Source organism: Silurus aristotelis, assembly GCF_946808225.1.
Source record: "Silurus aristotelis genome assembly, chromosome: 18".
Lineage (NCBI taxonomy): Eukaryota > Metazoa > Chordata > Actinopteri > Siluriformes > Siluridae > Silurus > Silurus aristotelis.
The window spans coordinates 7,032,630-7,042,198 of NC_139591.1; the positions used below are offsets into that span (position 1 = coordinate 7,032,630).

The 9,569-nt window shown below is 39.0% G+C and overlaps 1 protein-coding gene across 5 annotated transcripts in view; it reads right to left on the bottom strand.

Moving 5' to 3' along the window:
• Nucleotides 1–9,569, bottom strand: part of LOC310740683 (homeobox protein PKNOX2-like) — a 75,239-nt gene that overhangs the window by 54,351 nt on the left and 11,319 nt on the right. For 4 of the 5 annotated variants that reach the window (XM_083567637.1, XM_083567639.1, XM_083567640.1 and 1 more), the window contains exon 2: nucleotides 3,685–3,765. The gene's annotated coding sequence lies outside the window, so the exon portion shown is untranslated. Of the gene's footprint in view, nucleotides 1–3,684; nucleotides 3,766–4,332; nucleotides 7,650–9,569 lie in introns of those variants that run through there. The other variant, XM_083567641.1, reaches the window with a different exon arrangement.

Consider the following 9,569-nt stretch of genomic DNA (forward strand, 5'->3'; position numbering starts at 1 on the left):
AGTAAATTTCATCACGTTTCCCTGCAACTGCTTCTCAATGGGCATTTATTTGATTATGAAAAATCTGCTGATGACTGCTTTGCCCTAAACTATGGTTGAAAAATTTACATCTGTTGGATTCCAGATCTCATGATCACAATTGTCCATTAGTCAGACACAGTCATAAAGTGTCCTATAAATATTCCCTACATATGCATCATAGTTGGATGTTTTATATGTGAAGTACTTATATGACAATATTCAGCATTCAATAACCTAATAACATCCACAATGGATTAAAATGTAAATCTCAATATTCTGAAACTGATAATAATAATAATAATAATAATAATGAATGGAATTTATATATATATATATATATATATATATATATATATATATATATATATATATATATATATATAATTATATATTAGATTCTTCTCTAGGTGTGTGTGTGTGTGTGTGTGTGTGTGTGTGTGTGTGTGTGTGTGTGTGTGTGTGTGCATTATTGCCCATGTGTTAACAACAGGGGCTGCACATTTGTTTCCTTTTCAGCCTGTAAAAAAGCAGCGGTGGCCGTGGCAGCAGCAGAGGCAGCCTATCAAGCTCTCCCTGCTTCTTCTCCTCCATCTGTTCTGTTTTTCCTCCACCTCTCCTTTCTGATGAGCCGGGTCCTCAGTCCCCCCAATAAAATCCCATTAGCTCTTAATGAAGTCGAGCTCGCTGCCTCGTGCCTTCACCTCATTTAGCACAATTGTCTGGCGGCCATTAGCGCCGAGGCAATTACAGCCGAACGGTGAGAGTAATTGGAAATGCCGACAGGGACCCCGGGAAAATGGGAATAAATAATACCAAAAAAAATATTAAAACTAATAAGCTTCCATCGAGATGTGGGGGGGGGGACTTGCGGGGACACTGAAGCTAAATCAACATAATTTTAATCGGGCCTGGTGAGGTAGAGACATAAAGGTGAGGACCTGGTAGGCATGATGATGATAATGATGATAATGATGATGATGATGGTGATGAGGGTGAGGATAGTATTGGCTGAGGTTAAAATGAAACAATGAATAAAACGGTGCAGAGAGCACACCTATATACCTTTCCAAAAAAAACATATTAGTACACCGTTTCATAAAGTATACATTGATTTCTCTTTAAAAGAGTTGATTAGTATTGAAATGGATATGGCGCACAGGCTCAGAATATAGCGGCCGTCTTCTCTGCTGTGTGAAAGAAATACTGGCAAAACTCAATGCAAAAGAAACCTTTTTAAAGCAATGGGGCTGAATAGCTGGTCCCGAATGGTATTCAGTGTTGTGTGTATACTCTAATAGTGCCAGATGCCAGGGCATCTCACTGGACACCTCACCCCTCCCAGTGCGAGGCAACAGGTGGCAGAAACCTGATCAGAGAGGGCAGAATCAGAGGGCACCTTTCACAAGAGACGGCAAAATGCCCAACAGGCAGGGTACTGCCAAGGTGTGTGTGTGCATGTGTGAGTGTGTGTGTGAATACTGGGGAGCAGGGATTAGTAGTGGTTATTTATGTGTATGTCTGAGAAAAAGAGAAAAAAAGGAAAGATGCAGGAAAAGCAGCTTGGCACGAGTTACCCTAAGTCCAAATGGAAAACAGAAGGTGGAGTCCCACAATAAGAGAGTCTCAAGGGGCATCCATAATAGCAGCCCAGTGCCTGCCGTCAACAATACTTTTTTAAGGCCTCTTATTTGGCAGGCTTAATGGCGCGGACCCACCCTGCATCACTTCCCCACACAACACGACACACATGGAGCTCGACTACACCCGTACATATATATACACCTATATAAATGACAATATGGTCTCTTCAGAAAGTGATTGCTATCTCGGTTCTCCACAAACCTGAATAAAAGCAGTCCAAATTTTCCAAAACCTTGGTTGCATTATTCTGATAGAATTTGATGTTTATCATGCAAAACTAGCAATTCAAGTTTATTTCTATTTGCGCTTTTCACAATGTACATTGTTTTAAAGCAGCTTCACAGAATTTAAGAATTATAGAACAAAAGTTTATATAGTTTAAATAATAGTGTATTTATTCCCAGTGAGCAAGCCTAGTGTGACTGTGGCAAGGAAAACTTCCTTAGATGCTATGAGGAAGAGACCTTCAGAGGAACCACACTCAAAAGAGGAACCCATCCTCATTTGGGTGACACCAAGAGTGTGATCATAAAGCATTAAAGCATTATAAACACCAGACAGTGAGAAATATTATGATAGTCGGAGTGTGTGATTATGAGTACTGCCCTTTCTGCAGTCGTGAAATCTGAAAAAAAAAAGATTTTGAATGCAATGTACCTCTCCACATTTCCATACAAACATATTGTTCTCTGCATGCTTTATATGTCCCATCCATCCATCCATCCATCCATCCATCCATCCATCCATCCATCCATCCATCCATCCATCCATTCCTTATGCATAAATTCCTTATGCATCCATCCCTTATGCATCCATTCCTTATGCATTCCTTATGCACTCTAAAACTATTCTCTTTTATACTGTAACATCCAACGACAACAACGAGAAATAAAACTTCGTTTCATAGAAGTCACGGAAAACCTTCAAAAAGTATTAAAGAATAGAAACAGCAGTGACAAATACAACAGTTTAAAGCCTCAGCATGTTATTAAAGCGAGTGACATGGAAACTAGCTCTCTGTTTCCTTCTCCCCATGCCTTCATGATGAAAATGTTTATTTGTCTAAAAAGATCTACAAACAATCACTTCTCCCGACAGGAGCAAGAGATTTCCAGCAAGGGGAGATTTAATTAGCAAAATCTCGTTAGGTTTAACAAAATTAAGCGTAAAACAATCCTCAGCAGGGCGCAGGGCTCGGGGAAAGAGAGGAATCGGGGAGACTGAGGAGAGGTGGAGGGAGGGGTGGCACTGCGAGAGCGATTAGAGCCGAGAGGATATTGAGACAGTCGCTTCTCTGCTGTTGAGGGGGAAATGGCTCCGAACACCCAGCTGCTTTCACACTCAATTAAAGAGCCTTGCCTGTCTTTTACCCCCTCTAAAAAGCAGCGAGTTAACCTTGCTGCATTCTGCCGTCTCACACACACACACACACACACACACACACACACACACACACACACACACACACACACGCACATACACACTTATCCCTCTAACCTCCAACCGCCTCCATCCTTGCCCCCTTTCATCCACAAAACACGCAATTGCATCCTGAGCCGCCGAACCATTAAAGACACCAAATTGTGTTTCTGAACGAATTTGCATTCTATAAGAACGCCTCGTACGAAAGTGCCATTAAAGTGAGGAAATAAACGCTTAAGCAACCCAGCTGGAGTGATTGGAAAAGAAGAGCAAGCACTCAAACTGAAATTTGCTGATCATCTATCAAGGCCCAATTGCCACTAAAACAGCAAGGAATAGCACCGAAATTCTCTAGGAGAGATATTACGATGACAGGATCAGAAATTTATTTTTTAGATGTGATCCAGTGACCTCATGTCAACGGAAAGTCTGTGGCAATCAACTGTCCTGGTAATTATTGACTGTGATGTCAGTCTTCCAGTGCAAACGATTCTACTCTGTACTAAATATGGATCTAAGTGTCACTTTACAGATCATCTTTATGCACTGAATGTCTTTCATAGACCAGATGTAGGGTGTGAAAGAAAGGAAAAAACTTACAGTTATTTTGTCCTCAGCATTAGAGCAGCGAAAATTTCCAGTCAGCTTTGGCTGATAAACACAAGTCCAATTTCTGATAGTCTGCAGAAAAAAGAGAGACAGAGAGCAGAAGAAGCAAATAACAGAATTAATCATCAGCACTGATTACCATTTTTAATAATGTGAAATGATCTTTAGGTCCATGTGGGCAAAAAGTTCTCAATTTTCAAAGTGCATCTGACAGTACATGATGTAAAGCTGAAGATTTTATGTATAATGGGAAAAGTGTGCATGAGTGTTCAATAGGGAATGTGTGTGTATGAGGCAAAGGGGATCACAAAGATGGAGATGGTGCTGGAATGGAGGAATTTCATGTACACCACCCACACACCACCATCCCCCCTTATTTCACAGATTCTAGAAGGTTTGTAGTGGAACCTCCTCGGGTTTCCTCCAGCACTACAAAGAAAACATTTTAGCGCTGCCTAATTCCTCCTGCAGACTCCTGGAGACACTGAGCCTTTAAATGGCCAGCGTGGCCTACCGGCCCTATGTCCACCTTTATATTTCCCCCCTGAGATCTTGCTTGACTTCCTGTTGACGTCAAAAAGAATTAAGGTAAGGAGTGAGCAGCAGCTCCCCCCGGGGGCAGGAGGGGTAATCACTAACCTCGGAGGAAACATTAGCATTCCTGCTGAAGCAGTCACACACATCTGCCCACACAGGCAGCCAGAGACCTGGGCCCCTCCACAAACAACCAGGCCCTTTACATACATCCTCACACACACACACACACACACACACACACACACACACACACACACACACACACACACGTTTAAGTAGATATGCATATGCAAACATACAGGGTATCACACCGAATGGTTGTCAGATGCACATATGTGCACAGACATGTACACATATGCAAACGCCCAGTCTGGTCAAGGTGCCAACCTTGACTCTGCGAAAGCTTGACTCAGAATGTTTATTCTCCAGTGCTCGTTGAAAACCAAGATTTTGCCCACTCGATGGCCAAGACACAGAGTGAGAAGATTACTGGTTGTCCTTTCTAATCATTTCACTGCACTGATGACTACTATTCAGTCTACTATTCAGTTCTTCTATATTCCCAGTACAGCCAGGGAACACAGGATTTTTCCTCTATCTTCACTGCAGTTCAGGAGTGCAAAAACTCTCTCCACTCCCTTTGTGTCTTTCTGCACTGATTCACTCCCTACAGAAATGAAACATTGTTGTTTTGCTAGTGTTTCCAATCAGAGAAAAGAATATAAGGAATAACGGGATGATGTTTCCTTTCAGTGCCAAACTCGTTCTATCACAGTGCATGTTGCTGGTTGTTACACAATGCCTGAGATACCAAATCCAAAAAATCTCTAGTTCAGCCATGGACTAGTGAACATGGTTATTTCCCACAATGCTTTGCCAACAATAGCCCCGAGCTGTTCAAAGGCTGTGACAACAACAGCTGTTGCCAAGGTTTTCAGCTTCCTGTTACCATGACAATGGCAGAAATGATTCATAACGTGCATAACATCTCTGTTCTAATAAAGTCAGTTGCATTGTTATAACGTAATTAGAAATACACGATAAAAAGGCACCTTATAATTCTCCAGGGGAAGATCGAAATGCCTGATTTATTTTTGCCGAACTGCCGATCAGGCTGTCTGGAAGAGGCATTTTTGCTCACTGACTTACATCTTGAATGATTTCCATTGTTAAAACATACAGACACATAAGCATTTCACTACCATCTTCCGAAGAAATCACACATTCTGCACTAATTTTTTTACCACTGCAAGTGCTAGAACTGTCTACTAACCATTTATTAAAAAAAGTTCACCATTCTCAACAACTAAATCAAAATGGTGGAAAAAGCAGAGGAGATCTGTCAAACAACGATTAGAAAAGGTGTCTAACATTTTTAATGCTTCTCAGTTTTAAATGATTTATTAAATCATCTGCAAACGCTAGTTATCTAAACCAGGCTTGGCTCGTTTTGCTCTGTTATTCCAACCAAATGTCCACTGCACTTTCAGATTTGTGAAAAAGTTTTCCGCAGAAAATCTATGTATAGCAGTAACAGTGAAATGGTGGAAAGGGTGGAAATCATTTGCTGGGCCAATAAATACATTTAGTGTCATGTGAAGATGGAAAGAAAGCCACAACAGCTAATGTACAAATTTTTCCTTTCCAATCTGAGACATTATTAATTTATGTAATACATATTAGAGCATTACACAAATCCAACACTGCAAGCCACACCCACAATTCTATATTTTTATTTGTATTTTATTTTTTGTGTGTGAGGTGGTGAATATTGCTAAACCTCATCAACACATTCATTTTTAGCTTAAATTTACCCTTTGCTAAACCAATACTAATGTATACAAATAATGTGGTTTAAAAGCAAATAATAATTCAATATTAGAAAGTAAATAATTATTGATTCATAAACATTGTATGTACATGTACACTGTCAATGTACATTTTTGTAAAAAAACAAAACAAAAAAAAAACATGATTTACTCATTAATTAATTACTTTTTTGACCTTAGAACCACAGGTCTAAAAATCCAAAGCCTGCACCAAAGCTTTCTCTTCTGTCCTAAAAGAATGTTTCTAAAGCTAGACTGGAGTTAAAAATCAAAAGCAGTTAAAAATTCTTTCTAATTAATTTACTGCCTACTGTTGAATAATATATTAAGCAATTTTAAAGCATTCTTTAATTAGTAAGCAATGTAGGACTTGCCCATTAATAGTTAATTACTGAACCTTAAATTAAAGCATTACAGAACATCCCTATCTAACAGGGAAATTAAGTGGGATAGGGTCTAAAACTATTGCGATGCTAACTATTAAAAAGTGTTATTACTATATTTATTGATGTATAATATCAATACTTAGATGCTAGCAGTGAATATAATATCAAACACATGCTCTATAAGCGCCGTTCCAATAGCCCTTGTGGTCATGAGTTAAGTGAGGCACAAGCCAGACAATTTAAGGAAAGGAAGGCAGAATTTCTTGGATTTAGAGAGGGATTTCAAGCACAATAGCAGGTATTCCCACTAGTGTAATGGGATCTGATTTGGCGTCATGAAGAGCTTAAACTTTGCATTAAACCAGGAGGGCAGCTGACACATGCAGCTGTAGTAGACACAACACAAGGCACACAAACCAAAACACACACACAGTGTGCCTGTAGCAGTACAAGCAAACCGTATTTTATCGGTATACTCTCTCCGGACAAAGCTTTATTCTGTTATTCGATATAGCTACATAAATCCTTGATAGTTTTGTCCAGTGATATCAACCTTAGAAACCCAAATCCGAACTAAGAAAAGTATTTTACAGCTGAAATTTATCTCAAAACAAAGCAACAAGGCTTTAAACTCAAACTGCTGTCTAAAAATCTTAAATATTGTAACAACAAAAATTGAACAGTGAATGACTGTAAGAAAGTTCTGATTACAGATCAGTTACAGATGCATACAAATTTGACATATTTCACTAAATGAATAACTTATCTAAAATATAGAAAAGTAGAGAAGGTGTTAGCAGATTGCATCACACCTACAGGCAAACATGGAAGTGAAAGATTAATGGTTTGGGTTGGTTAGAGCAACCAACATTGCTACCATTCCATATATTAATGTCATACAATTTTATCTGGAATGCAGCTAATTCGGACCAACTTCGCCATACAACAAGAAACCGACCCCAATATATTTATACATCCAAGTTTTGCAAGTGTTATTTAGAAAGAAAACAGTTGGTTGGAGTGTTATCATGAAATGGTCTGTTTAGTCATTACACCTAAATCCTATTAAACTACCCTGGGATGAACTGGATCACAATTCCAGAATAGAATATACAACTAGTAAAGGACGGTTTACAAGAAGCATGACTAAATATTTCAGGTGAATGTTTAGAGAAACTAACTGTCTGGATGCAAAGAGTGTGTAAAGCTGTTATTCATGCTAAGATAGATGTTTTATTGAAAATAAAGTTAAACTTCTTCTTCTTCTTCTTTCGGCTGCTCCCATTAGGGGTCGCCACAGCGGATCATCCGTCTCCATACCACCCTGTCCTCTACATCTGCCTCTTTCACACCAACTACCTGCATGTCTTCCCTCACCACATCCATGAACCTCCTCCTTGGCCTTCCTCTTTTCCTCCTACCTGGTGGCTCCATCCTCAGCATTCTTCTACCAATATAATTTATGTCCCTCCTCTGCACATGTCCAAACCATCTCAATCTCGCCTCCCTCACCTTGTCACCAAAAATTATTATTATTTTATTTTTTTGTAGCATATCTGTACATTGATATATTCGTTAGGTCAAAGTAGAAGTTGTTGCATAAAGCAAAGTGGAACATGCACCTGTCTTTTGAAAAATATAAAAGTATAGGTGTTTCCAAACTATTAGCAGGTACTGTCAAAAGTTTTATATACTGTATAGCACCTATATATAAGAACAACATATTGCAGTATATGCATGTTATTATATAGAACTTAGTTAACTGTTTTCATTTGAAAGTTAGCCAAGAAGTGATGGCTCATTTCTGAAGCTAGTTGAGACAAAGCCAAAGATTGTAAAACTTGGGAGTGGTAGCTCAGTGGATAAGGCGATGGGTTACTGATCGGCAAGTTCAAGCCATCGTATCACCAAGCTGCCACTCTTGGGCCCTTGACCAAGGCCCTTAACCTTCTGTGCTCCAGGGCACTGTATCGTGGCTAACCCCAGGTTCCGAGCAAGCTGGAAAAGCAAGGGAAATAATTTTACTGTGCTGTAATGTATATTTGACAAATAAAGGCTATTCTCAAAACTGTAATCAAGAATAATTTGAAGGATCTGAAATATAAAACACTCCTGGTTAATAATACATACATTTATAAATAAAAATTAATTAAATTTTTATTTTTTTTTTAAGACTTCCTATGAAATGTCACTTAAATAGCTTAGCTATTAATAGTGCTTAGCTTTAGCCCTGCAAAATTATTTGGAGAAATAGTTATCATTGTCAGCATCGCCAGAAGCTGATAAATGTGTAAAACTCTAGCTGCTATTTCCTAGGTTACAGCATAGACTAATCTCTTGGCCAGTACAAACAAGAGATGGGGTGTCCGCTTCCTTTGTGCCAAACCTAATGTGACTAAAACAGGAAGCAGTAAAGCCCATCTCTCTCGTGTATGTAATCCCCAGCAGAGAGCTCATATGCTCTTTTACTTCCCCAGGCAGAGGAGCTTTCTGGCCCTGGCCCAGTCCCCCCAATCCCTGCTGCTTACCCAGCTTCCTGTCCTGGGACTAAAGGAATGAGAGCAGCCATGTAGGAGAGAAATGACCTCCTGAGCTTTCAATAGGTTCACCCTTATTCCCCCCACGCACTCTAAATCTGACAGATTATACACATAGAAACGTATGCATACACATATCGTGAAAACTATGGTATGCGCAGGTATGTGCAGAAAGGCAGTATGTGACATAACATAAACACACAAACTCATGCCAAATACACATAAAAACTGTGCAAAGACTGCTTTCCTTCAAATTTACAGTTTAACTGTTTTAAACTTCTCTATTTAAGATTTTTAATTTAAATGCATTTCTATATTTAATGGTATTTCAAGGTTTGTTTGCATTTACATACTTACCTTAATGTTTTGTAATTATTTTCTATATATACACACATCATATACATATGATGAAATCTCAACTCAATGTAAAAATGGACCATCTTAAACCAGTCATCAGGCAGGATGGTTCTTCTAAACCCTCTCCAACCACCAGCCCCATTCCACTGACATTCACTATATATATTCTCAACATAGGATATAAGAAAAACACAACATCTGCATGGCAATCTTTTAATTAACCATTATTC